Here is a 12,911-nt window from a genome sequence, read left to right on the forward strand (position 1 = left end):
AAATGAAATATTTTGATGTAAAAGAAGGCATTTAAGGGGGGGAGGCATTAGACTGTTCATAGCAGGAATAAACACTGTTGCTTGAATTTAACCAGTTTGTTGAGGATTTAGGGAGACTAATATATAAACACTGTCACATTTTTCGAAACCAACACAGTTCCAAACACAGTTGCAGAAGGTTAAGCTTCTTGTCTGCACTTCATGCAATCTGACCTCAGATTCCGTCAAAGGGGCCAGCTTTCAAATATATTTTTGTAGTAGGTGAACTGTTGTGAAGTGTTCAATGGACTTTGTCCTTATGCAAACGGAAACTGAACTGGTGGCATCAAGTTTGCCCCTGGTGTAATATGTCTGACTCCTGCAGTTTTGTGGAAGGAGCAGTTTTGACGCATTAAAGCTGAAAAGCATGACGCTGATAAAGATCCAAAAACCAATACATCGTTTTGTAACCACTGGCTGTAAACATGTTTTGCAAATTATCTATATTTGCGCACACAAAGAATTTACTGCAGTGCACTTTGTACACTTTGTCTTTTTTTAAATGAAATCAGATGAAATGTCCACATTTCCCAAAATGTTTTTTAAATACTGTAAACATGGCAGTGTAGAAAATGAGCCAATCCTTCACTTGTTGCCTGCGTCATGGTCCTGAATACATTGTAAAGAAAATGTAGTGATTAAAATATCAAGAGAAAAACCGACTTCCACTTTTAAAAGAGCTATCAGTAGTTACTGATTGCTTTTTGGTTGCTTTTTGTTATTGAATGAAAGAGTTGAAGTGGACATGTATCCTTACAATCTATTCTCAGTGATCTCACAGATACCTTTTCACTTTATTTTGTACTTGTTGACATCATATTTTCAACTTTTACTTCACAGGCATGTGCATTGCCCCAAAGAAAATAAATAATAAATTGATGATGAAACAGCACTAATATATCAGCCACATGATGATATGGAAGCATTTATCTGAGGGTTGTTGTTTTTTGTTAAAGCTATCAGTATTACTAAAATTATCTCCAAGAAAACAGGTTGGCATACTTTCCCATAGAAAGTATCATCATTGTTTCATTTCTTGCCTACCCTTCACCAGAAGGTCCCAGGGTGGGATACAGCATAGGAAAACAAAACACAAAATGATTTTTAAAAAAAACAACAACCCATAACATCAAAACAATAATTCCATTATAATACAAAATATACAAAAGAATGAAAAAGAACAGCAAGCACTGCATCCGATGCACACTTACCTAGGAGAATGCCCTGTTGAACACATGCACAGAATGGCACTGTTAAAATCTTCACTGGAGCGAGCAGCCAAAAGTGTAGAGGCTGAGCTGCAGGCCAAAACTATGGCTAGTTGTTAATGGATGGATGAATTGTGGGGCAATGAAAGCCCTGGCAAATCCCAGGGGACTGAGCGAATATGGAATTACAATGCTCTGAGCTGAAGACCCATTGCCCAAAGAATGGGCATCATTTTAATATTCAGCCCGGAGTGCTTGAAATCAAATTTGATAAAGGGATAGTCCCTAAATCATAGCAAGCACCCTTAACTGGTTCTTGCAAGATACTTAATGCTGAGGAATCCTGGAGCAGAGCAGCTGTGGACCAGTTCTGGCTTAATAAGGGTATCCTTCTAGCCAGAGGTGCATACTGCTTTTCTCTAATCTTTGTGCCAGTACGCTATTGCACTGGAATGTAGCTTAGTATCATCTTTGTTTACAGCTGCACAAAATCTTCCCTATTGTGAGACAGCAGCATATCAAAAACAAGCATCTGATACTTAAAAGGGTTTTGCATTCCACTCAGTCTCTTTGCATGGCCTAATGAGGCAAATACTCTGAAAACTGGGGAAGCAGAACTAAGATGTTTGCCTATTTTGCACATTAACTTGATCAGCTGCACATTTGGATAAAGTGCCATTTATGCTGGTGGAAGTCAGAGGGCTGGCAAAAATTCAGGCTCTTGTCTGCAAAGAGTAAAAGCTCTGTTTATTTTTAGAATATGGTTGTTTGATTTTTGCTTAAACATCATGCCATATCAACTGAAGTGCTGTGCTGCAATGCACATAATTTCATGCTATAAAACTACCCAGTCCTCTGTGGATATTTCGTTAAGAAGCAACGTGAAGTAACTCTTACTGACTTTAAATGGCTGTGTGTTCAATTGCCCATAAATTATCAAACAAAAAAGGGAGAAGGGGGCTAAAAATAGGGGCGGGAATGATAGTTTTGACAAATCTTGTTTGTTTGTGTGCGCGCATGTGCAGTCTCTCTGCCAAAACCCATCAGAAACTCTGCAGTGGATTTCAGAGTCCAGTATCAAATCTGTACTCTAGCCTAGATGCCTCAATGGATGTTGGAAGGGATCCTAGGCTTTAGCATGCTTGTATTAGATCTCCAGAACATTGCTGATTTTGTCTGCAGATGTGGGCTCAGTCTTTGTCTTCTGGAGACACTTCTGGGCTGCCTTAAGCTTCTAGGCATGCTCTCCTCCAAAAGGATGCAATGATATCCCTATGCCTCATTTAAATTAGCCTGATACACAAGGAAATAGGGCTCCTGCACCTAAGATAGTTGTGTGGAATTGTTCTGACAAGCTACACTTGCTGAAATTCCCTCTTCAACAAGATTCTCAAAGGTGCAAGAGCCCTATCTTGTCTTCCAGCTTCCCACTCTGGCACCAGAGTAGCTAAAGCCTTTCTCCAAATGTGCCAAGAGACCCAGTGGAGCTTTGGAAGCCTTTGAAAAGAGACCAGAAGCATTCACAATCCAGGAGGACTGTCAAGATGAAGGTCTAATTCAGCACAGGCTTACTGCAGTGGCAGGAAGGTTTATAGCGGGAAACTGGAAACATCTGAAAGGGGCCTGGTGTAGACAGTTGTGTGTTCTCTTAATTATGGGGAAATGTGGTTGAATAGGGGACAAATTAAGCAAAGATAATTTCTCAAGTGTCTGGCAAAGCTTTGTTTTATACATAAATGATGTTACTATTATCCAAACCATTCTAGGCAGGGCAGCCAGCATTTGGAATGCTTGCCACCTCTTAAATAAGATTGGAAACTGTAGGTGGCATCTTGGGCTAGCTACCTCTTGTAAAAACATGTATATTAGTGAGGGTGTAATAGTGACAAAAATAAATAATTCTGTTAATTGATGGTAGCGTTATCTGTCATGTATGACATTTGCAAATAACTTGTACTTCCTTTCCTTATCCTTATCCTTATCCTTGTTCTCTGTTTTCTACTGTAGCCTTATTGCAGGCCTTTCCGTTAACCTTGGGTTCTTTGTTGCACCCGGGGGGGTGAGGGAGGAAGGAGTCAAAAAAGACACTGAGGATTTGAAATAGAGAAAGAGTTTTTATTCCTGTCATTTAGAATGGCAGGAAGGCACCCGCGTGATAATTCACAGCGAACTGCCCCGAGCATCAGTTGCATACAGTTTATATAATCTTCAAACCCCTCTTTCCCCTTCCCCAGGAATCTGTGCACGTCACAGCCTTAGTATCATCCTTGAAAATTCCTGTTCTTACAATCTTCTAGGCCAAAAGGTCACTTAGCGTTGAATTCGTTCCTGGTGCCTGCCTGTCTCCTTGAGTGGGCCCCTCTTGATCTATTCCTTTCCTGGCTTAATATGCCAGTAAGGAATGCACTACTAATCAAGGTTCATATCTATCAGAAAAGGTTTCATCTAAACAGGTTACAGAAAAGCTTTTACTTATAGGGTTTCAGCCTTGAGTTCATTATTGGGTGAAAATTCCTGTCTCGCACTCTTATCTCAAAGTGGGGGTTAAGCAGCCCCTGGCTGCCCCTGGTACCTCCCGCCTTTCCCTAAGAATTATCCTGTCTCTGGCTGTCTGGCAACTCTCACATCCCTCGGCCAGGAATTCCTGTGCCATCCAGGGAAGGGGGCGCTCCAGCGAAGGGGCGCTTTTCATTGACTAATGATATGCCAGAGAGGTATGCACTAAGAGAATAAGTTGCACAAAGACAGAGCTTACAGTAAAAGCTAAATATTATGCCAATAACATAGAAATATTAAAAAGGCCATGCAAATAGTATCAAATAAAAGCCAGGCAAATAGTATCAAATAAAAGGGGCTACAGACAAAAGCCAAAGTTTTACAAACTCAGGTAAAGTCTAAATACCATTTATAGAGAGGCTAGGAATGCTACACATCAGTAGAAGCTACATGTCAAATAAAAGAACTTAAAAAGCATTAGAGAGAGAGACAAAGAATCTCAGTTTAAGAGATTTAAAAGGGAGAAAAAGGAAAATCAGTTAAAAGGACTTAATTGCGTAGAGAACAAGGTAAAAGGGGGGACTTACATAGAGGAAAGAAGATCAAACTATCCAGGGGAAAGACTCACTTGTACAGAGAGAAGGAGGGTGAAGCTTACCCGGGGGGTGGGGTTGTCTTTTCCACAAAAAGGAGATTTTCAGAGAAGCTAAAAGACTCTCTCTCTCTCTCCAGAGAGGTTTGAGAAAAGGCTGACTTTCAGCTCAGAAAACTGAGAACTCCAGAGTAAGTTGAAAAACTCCTATTCAGAAAAAAGCTTGAGTCTGTATACTGACTTTCACAGAATAACTGAAAGCTCCAGTTATTCAGGGGGGCCTCTTCGTTCAACTCAGAGCCAGGTATGAGATAAGGAGAGGAGAGAGAGGAGGAGAAAGGGGGAGGAAGCCCCCTCCCTTAGCTGCCCGCTTCTGGATTAACAGTATGTCAGTAAAGAATGCATTAGCAGACAAGCTCTTAGCTAAAAACTTTCCCCCCCCCCAACTTATACAGAGAGAGAGAAAGCTAACCAAGAAAGCTTGGTTACAAACAGACTTATAAACTTATAAACTAGAGAATTAAAACTCTCCCTCTTCATTCCCTCCTCTTCTTTTGGACAGCCTTACGGCTCGTCCTTGGCAAAAGACTGATATTATCTAGCAAGGGCAATAAGCTGTAGAATCCGTGACACAACTTTGTGAATCATTATATGCACACATTGCATTAAGCAGGGAATACAGAAGCGTAAAAGCAATAAAACAGCAAGGGGACTTTCTAATACAATGAAAATACCCCTGAAACATCCTAGATTGGTTAACCTATCTGTAACTGGTCAACACAAATTAAGGCAATACGATTGTCCGGTCCTCCCATTCAGTGTTCTTTTCTTCCCTTTCTTCTATAGGCGTGCGCAGGGCCACTGGCTCCCGGTGCATTGGCAGCAGGCCTTTGTTGCCTTTGGAGACCGTGCTCTGACCCACTCCCGGTGGGGTCAGAGACAGGGTTTCTCTGGATCTTCAGCTTCTAGGGATATTCCGCACGTTGCGGCAGATTCACTTTCTGCATGAGTAGGGAGACACCTCAGCCACTTAGATTTCAGAGCTGCTGCATAGGGATAAACTGGCTTAGCAAAACTACACGGCGTGCATTAGAGGGCTTTCCTGTTAAAAGAATAGAAGACACGTGACAGAGATAATATCTGTGCTTGGAGGGTACGATCGATAATGGTCACACCTCAGTCCTCCTACCTGTTTGAGGTAAGCTAGAATACCCTAAACAAATAAGGATGGCCTCCCATACACTCACAAGGTAAAGCTGACCATGTCAGATCACTGTCTCCTCGAAATACAATGTTCTTCCGCAATGATTATCCCATAGCTCCACCCCTTGATCTTACATGGTCTACTCTTTGGCCCAGGGAAATAATTTGGTTCATTTTCCCAATCCATGGAAACACTCTAAACTTAGAATACACACAAATATAAACAAATACACAATACCACATATTTTGAGCCATTTCCAATTTATATTGATATTCAAGATAATATGTCTTCTATCTGTTTAATACCTTCAGCACTTCCACTTGAATATCACATTCCAATCTTCATAGATGTGCAGTAGGGTAGATCTTGCCCTTAATGTCTATTGCTGCTGTCTAATCATATTGATTAGATAATATTTTATTATAACCTTTATATCTTGAATCAACACACCAGCTTCCTGCAATATTTATCATTTCAAGATGATCACCTAAAAATGCCAGTTTATTATCCAGAACTTTTAAACCCATAGCATTAATAACTCCAACTCCTGCAAATCAGATTGATATATAAACATATAAGTTATATATTCTTAGCCATATGTTAACCCTTCAGTCATCCCACAGGGGATTGATTCCATTCCATAATACCAAATTTTATAACAGTTGATACCTTTATTAGACAAATATCCATACACTGAAAGGTAACATTCTATTATTATTATTATTATTATTATTATTATTATTATTATTATTCAGCCCAGTTTAGCATAAAACTCTGCTGATGTCAAGGAACAGAAAGATACAATCTCTCCCAGATAAGATCCATTTCCTATCCCAATTATATTATCAGTTCTAACAGCAATATCAGAGATTAACTTTCCCTCCTCTTCTGTTTGCCTGCATCCAAACAGACTGGAGAGTCCGTGTCAGCTAAGACACAAAGCCTCCATCACCTGTGGATGACAGGTGTATTCAATTACTCAGAAAGCTGCTTTACACCTGAATCATTATTACCCAATCTTCAATAAAAAACAAAACATGGGAGAGAGACTGCACTTTGTGACGTATGCATGTCTCCTGAAACCACCAGCCCATTGTTGACCCTCAGGAGAACTTAGGGTAGGATCTGCAAACAGGGCAGTAGGGAACAAGTCTGACAGACTTGGGTTGCCAGACAGAACTTGGCCTATTTATTTCGCTTCAGAGCCATTGGTAGGTCGCTCTCATCATCTCACGCTGCGTGGTAGCCAGCTTAGCAAGGTTAACAACTCCGCACAACGGTGTTTCATTTGGACAATGGAGTTAAAACCTCGATGTGCTCATTCAAAGGGTGACAATTTTCAGGGTTCTTTTAGGTAACAACGAATTATGGACAGGGCAATAGGGAGAGCCCCTGTCTATTTAAAAACAGTCTTTGAAGGGTTTGCTATATCTTACCACCTCTGTAATATCAGAGCCATCTCCAGACTCCTCTCATCGTCCCATGCTTCCACAGCGCAGCTTGGCAGGCCGCCAACTCCTTGCCGGGCCACCAGCTCCTCTCCATGGTGCCTTGTTTGGGCGATGGAGTCACCCCTGAGATGTGCTCTGCAGCTTGGGCACGGAGGGGTAGTGAAAGCACACTTCAAATCTGTAGGAGATAAATATTGCCTTCAATGAGTATACACATTCTCTTTGCCATCATCATTTCCCCCCCCCAATCATTCCAAATTTCTGCCCCCTTTTCTCCTGAGGTTCAAAATTTCCCAAATCCTCACAGTGTCAGGGCTCCTGTTGCAATTACTGCTTGCCACAAGCCCTTCCTATTCTGCTTTTAACATTCCTTTTTTTCTTTATTCCACATACTATATCTTCAAAAAAACTTCCTAGAAAAACTTAAGACCTGGGATATAAAATAAAACTTTTCCTCTAATCAACCTTTAGTGAAAATCATCAGCCTGCTTAGAAGACATATCACCTCCCCTCAAGCCGGTAGGAGAATCAATTCCCTTCCATGGTTTGCTGCTGTGAAGAGGAAAAAATTGCTCTTTAAAAACGAGGCTTTTCTGTTTCCCCCGCTCCCCCTCCTTTCCATTCCTGCTAGCAAGCTTTTGTTAGAGATTGTGGCGATCTCCCTGCCACATTCCTTCAGTGAGCTCGTTACTCCTTTATTACTTAACAAATGTCAATTAAGAAACAAACAAGGACTGTATTAGCTTCAAAAACAAACAAACAAACAAACAAGCAGCCCTCCTTTTAATGCAAAACACACTCACATTCACCTAAACCTTGCAGAGAAATAGACTTTTACAGCCTGATCTATTGAATATACAAGCCTTGGCATACAAACAGTTTATAAAACACACTCACCAAACCCTAGGTTCAAACAGATTCCTCGAAAGGAAGCAGGAGGACATAAAAACAAAACATATACAAAGGGACTGCCACTGTGCAGACACATGTCAATTTCAAATCCACCTGAGAAAGCTGCTGTTGTGCAGCCACATATACAAAAAAGCCAAGGGACAAGACAAAGGTCAACTTACAAGGATAAAAAAGAGATTGGGGAAAGCCAACCCCCCTTCATACACAGAGATAGAGCTTTGCAAGAGGGTTGATTTTAATGAAAATAAATCTTCTCTCCTCTATCCCAGCTCTTCACTGAGACCCGAAGTTCTGTCTTCGACACAAAACACAGTTGTGTTAAGGCAAAGAGAGAAAGGAAAAACAAACAAACAAACAAACCCACACACACACACACAGAGCCTGCAGCAACTTAGCCCCCTTTTGGCTAATTCCTGCTGGCACACACACAGTATCAGTGATCACTAATTATTGGAGGGGTTGTGAGGCCCCCCTTCTTGTTCTTCCCTCTTGCTTAGATTGTTATGTAAGAGGGGCTATTTTACATAATAAAAACTAGAAATGAGAAAAACAACACAACAGGTAAACAGGTGCAACTTGCTTCCAAAGTCAAAGAAACACACAACCAGAAGGTGTAAGTTGTCATGGAGGTTTCAAAGACCATGCTCCCACAACAAGGGCACACAGATAGCCTGGCAGCCCGTAGCTCTTTCCCCTTCCAAGGCAGGGTCTGGGAATTTGATGGGGATGCAGGGAACAAGCAGGTATACTGCTTGCTTTGGGGACACACAGTTCTATTCACACACTCTCTAAGGATGTGGCAGCCCTCCCTTTTCACTTACTTAATGCCAAACGCTTGGGGCTGCCCTCTGCACCCCCTGATCTGAATGAAATGCAAGCCTCAAACAGAAAAGAAACCTTCATAATTTTTGCAAAAAGCAATAAGGAGACATAATCATTCACAGAGATCTGGAAGAAATAGGGTGTAAGGTGGGTGCCACCTGCACCCCCACTCACTCACACACACATTGAGAGGGGAGGAGGAGGAGAGGTCAGGCAGTCCCTGTCTGCTAGACAACTGGAGTAAAAAATTTCCCTTCTCTCCAAGGATAACACTTGGAAAGAAAGCATGGAAATAATCTCTCCCGTCCCAGTTTTTCACTGGAACCTTCAAACAGAGGCAACAGAAATTCACCCAGATAGGCTAATCTCCTAGAAACCCGCACAGACCCACACATAAAAAAAAATTCATTTCACAAGGCATACTGGATTAGCAGTCAAAACAGCCTCTTGTGGCATCACTGCAGACACAGACGGACTCATACAAAATCACACAGCATGGCATCTTTGAGACACAGACAGGCACATACACACACACAAGAGGAAATTCACAATATCATAACATTATTACAAATCATAAATTTTTACACAGCAACAAAAATTCCAATTGACCTGGGACACTCCCCCCACCTAACCAAATTTCTCTCACGCCCACATTCACATTAAAGACCAACATTTCGCCTTGCCAGTGACTCTGAGTCCTAGCGTCTCATTCACTCAAACCATTCATTGGAGTGTCCCCATACACCCATTCACTTGAACAAAGTAAGCCTCCCCTCTATTCTCTTCTTCCCAAAAACCAGCGGCATTTGCTGCACACTGCTGGCCCTGGCGGCACGCCATGTGCTCACTGCCAGGTTAAAGGCGGCACTCACTGCTCACTGCCTTTGTGGGGTTGATCAAGCCCCGTACCTCCCAACCTCTGGAGCTTACCTTTTCCCTCCAGATTTCCCCCCTGTGCGGCCACTCTCTTTCTCTCATCTCTTGCAGCGTCTCCACTCAAGAACGGAGTGGCTGGCTCCTCCTACAAACTGGTAGGTGCGCGCAGGAGCGCCAAGCCGAACTGAGCTGTTCGCCTTGCAGAGATGCCTCAGACCTAGTCCCTCAACCCCGGGGAACGCCAAATCCCGGAAAAGAGCCCCCAGGAAAATGTAGCCTTATTGCAGGCCTTTCCGTTAACCTTGGGTTCTTTGTTGCACCCGGGGGGGTGAGGGAGGAAGGAGTCAAAAAAAAAGACACTGAGGATTTGAAATAGAGAAAGAGTTTTTATTCCTGTCATTTAGAATGGCAGGAAGGCACCCGCGTGATAATTCACAGCGAACTGCCCCGAGCATCAGTTGCATACAGTTTATATAATCTTCAAACCCCTCTTTCCCCTTCCCCAGGAATCTGTGCACGTCACAGCCTTAGTATCATCCTTGAAAATTCCTGTTCTTACAATCTTCTAGGCCAAAAGGTCACTTAGCGTTGAATTCGTTCCTGGTGCCTGCCTGTCTCCTTGAGTGGGCCCCTCTTGATCTATTCCTTTCCTGGCTTAATATGCCAGTAAGGAATGCACTACTAATCAAGGTTCATATCTATCAGAAAAGGTTTCATCTAAACAGGTTACAGAAAAGCTTTTACTTATAGGGTTTCAGCCTTGAGTTCATTATTGGGTGAAAATTCCTGCCTCGCACTCTTATCTCAAAGTGGGGGTTAAGCAGCCCCTGGCTGCCCCTGGTACCTCCCGCCTTTCCCTAAGAATTATCCTGTCTCTGGCTGTCTGGCAACTCTCACATCCCTCGGCCAGGAATTCCTGTGCCATCCAGGGAAGGGGGCGCTCCAGCGAAGGGGCGCTTTTCATTGACTAATGATATGCCAGAGAGGTATGCACTAAGAGAATAAGTTGCACAAAGACAGAGCTTACAGTAAAAGCTAAATATTATGCCAATAACATAGAAATATTAAAAAGGCCATGCAAATAGTATCAAATAAAAGCCAGGCAAATAGTATCAAATAAAAGGGGCTACAGACAAAAGCCAAAGTTTTACAAACTCAGGTAAAGTCTAAATACCATTTATAGAGAGGCTAGGAATGCTACACATCAGTAGAAGCTACATGTCAAATAAAAGAACTTAAAAAGCATTAGAGAGAGAGACAAAGAATCTCAGTTTAAGAGATTTAAAAGGGAGAAAAAGGAAAATCAGTTAAAAGGACTTAATTGCGTAGAGAACAAGGTAAAAGGGGGGACTTACATAGAGGAAAGAAGATCAAACTATCCAGGGGAAAGACTCACTTGTACAGAGAGAAGGAGGGTGAAGCTTACCCGGGGGGTGGGGTTGTCTTTTCCACAAAAAGGAGATTTTCAGAGAAGCTAAAAGACTCTCTCTCTCTCTCCAGAGAGGTTTGAGAAAAGGCTGACTTTCAGCTCAGAAAACTGAGAACTCCAGAGTAAGTTGAAAAACTCCTATTCAGAAAAAAGCTTGAGTCTGTATACTGACTTTCACAGAATAACTGAAAGCTCCAGTTATTCAGGGGGGCCTCTTCGTTCAACTCAGAGCCAGGTATGAGATAAGGAGAGGAGAGAGAGGAGGAGAAAGGGGGAGGAAGCCCCCTCCCTTAGCTGCCCGCTTCTGGATTAACAGTATGTCAGTAAAGAATGCATTAGCAGACAAGCTCTTAGCTAAAAACTTTCCCCCCCCCCAACTTATACAGAGAGAGAGAAAGCTAACCAAGAAAGCTTGGTTACAAACAGACTTATAAACTTATAAACTAGAGAATTAAAACTCTCCCTCTTCACTACATTACATAGTGTGTTTTTCCAATCCTCTCCTTGTTTATATGTATTTATTTTCTGCCTTTCCCCCTCAGCTGAGTTTGTATTGCATTTTTCGTTTATACTGAAGTTTAATAAAGAATTTTAAAAACAACAATTACAGCACAGCACAGTAGTGTTAATTCTTTCTTAGCTACCGTGTCAAAATCAAGCCTGGATTTTGATGTGGATTAATGCAGACCTATCTTTTATTTTCTTTTTAACGGCTCCTAGGGATGACTGTAGGCATTTTGGAGGATCAGAAAGTCCCATTTCCCTTAGATTCTTGCCTTCCCATCTCAAACATCACCCCACTGTCAAATTCCATCTCCCCCACATTATTTTCCCTCCTCTCTCCCAAGTTCCTGGATTCTCTTGACTGTTGTCTGTTTTGACTTTGGACCCTGCCCCGTCCTAGCTGACACACTGTGATTTCTCTGCTGTTTACGATAGCCAGGCCAGTTGGAAATCATCTGCAGGAATCCGGGGGGGGGGCACATATCCCTAATCCTTGTTTCCATGTAAGGCTGCGCACAGCCATATGGCATGGCCTAGATAGCCTATTGAACTTAGTTGTAGTGCCCATTGCAGTTTCACATTGCAATGTAGTATTTTTAATATCGTAACCAAGGCTGGAAAGTGGAGTAGAAAGTGCAGCAACAATGGCAAGTGTGCAGCCCTTGGCAGGAAATTTCAATCTGAAGTGAGGCAGTAGAAAAACTATGATGATAATAGACTAGGCAGGGGTATTCAACAAAGGTCTGCCAGAGTAATTTTATCTTGCTCAGATCTAAAGCATACCACTTGGAGGTCCGAGTGAAGCTTTGTCTGATATCATCCTTAGGCTGTATTCTGGGCCTAAGTGGTTAGAAGACTTGGATATATATAGCCCATAACTGTGTTTCATAAATGCCTTGCCATGTTTTCACTACACTGTGACCTGGGTGCTAATTTCTGGTGTTGCTGTAAGGCAAGCTGACAAACGTGTGGCCCTCTAGATGTTGTTGGACTCAAGGCTTCCAATAGCCCTAGCCAGCATGGTCAGTGGTGAGGGATTATGGGAGTTGTAAACCAACCACATCTGGAGGGCCACAGGTTATTGAAAGGCAATGGGCCCATTATGGCAGAAATGGGAAGCTTGTGGCCCTCCACATGTTATTGGACCACAACCCATAGCATCCTTGACCACTGGCCATGCTGACAGGAAGTTATAGAAGCTGGAGCCCAACAACTGGAGCTTTCCAAGATGGCTCCCCTCCGCCGGCAATAGATCAACTCCTGCTCTAGGTGGACAGATTTGCGGGTATTTATTATGATCTGCTATTATTTGTTTATTTAAGGATCCATTTCCTCAAAAGTCCAAGGCAGCTAACAATCTAGAAACAACAAATAATAT

At 42.3% G+C, this 12,911-nt stretch overlaps 1 long non-coding RNA gene across 1 annotated transcript; it reads right to left on the reverse strand.

The window, feature by feature from the left end:
• Positions 1-3,167: 3,167 nt before the first annotated feature.
• Positions 3,168-11,568, reverse strand: LOC117060912. Its single transcript, XR_004428044.1, has 3 exons — positions 11,501-11,568; positions 7,401-7,403; positions 3,168-3,236 (listed from the first exon to the last, which is right to left on the reverse strand). It is a non-coding gene; the product is annotated as an uncharacterized LOC117060912 (long non-coding RNA).
• Between the last annotated feature and the right edge of the window lie 1,343 nt (positions 11,569-12,911).

Source organism: Lacerta agilis, chromosome 1 (assembly GCF_009819535.1).
Source record: "Lacerta agilis isolate rLacAgi1 chromosome 1, rLacAgi1.pri, whole genome shotgun sequence".
In the NCBI taxonomy this organism is placed as follows: Eukaryota; Metazoa; Chordata; class Lepidosauria; order Squamata; family Lacertidae; genus Lacerta; species Lacerta agilis.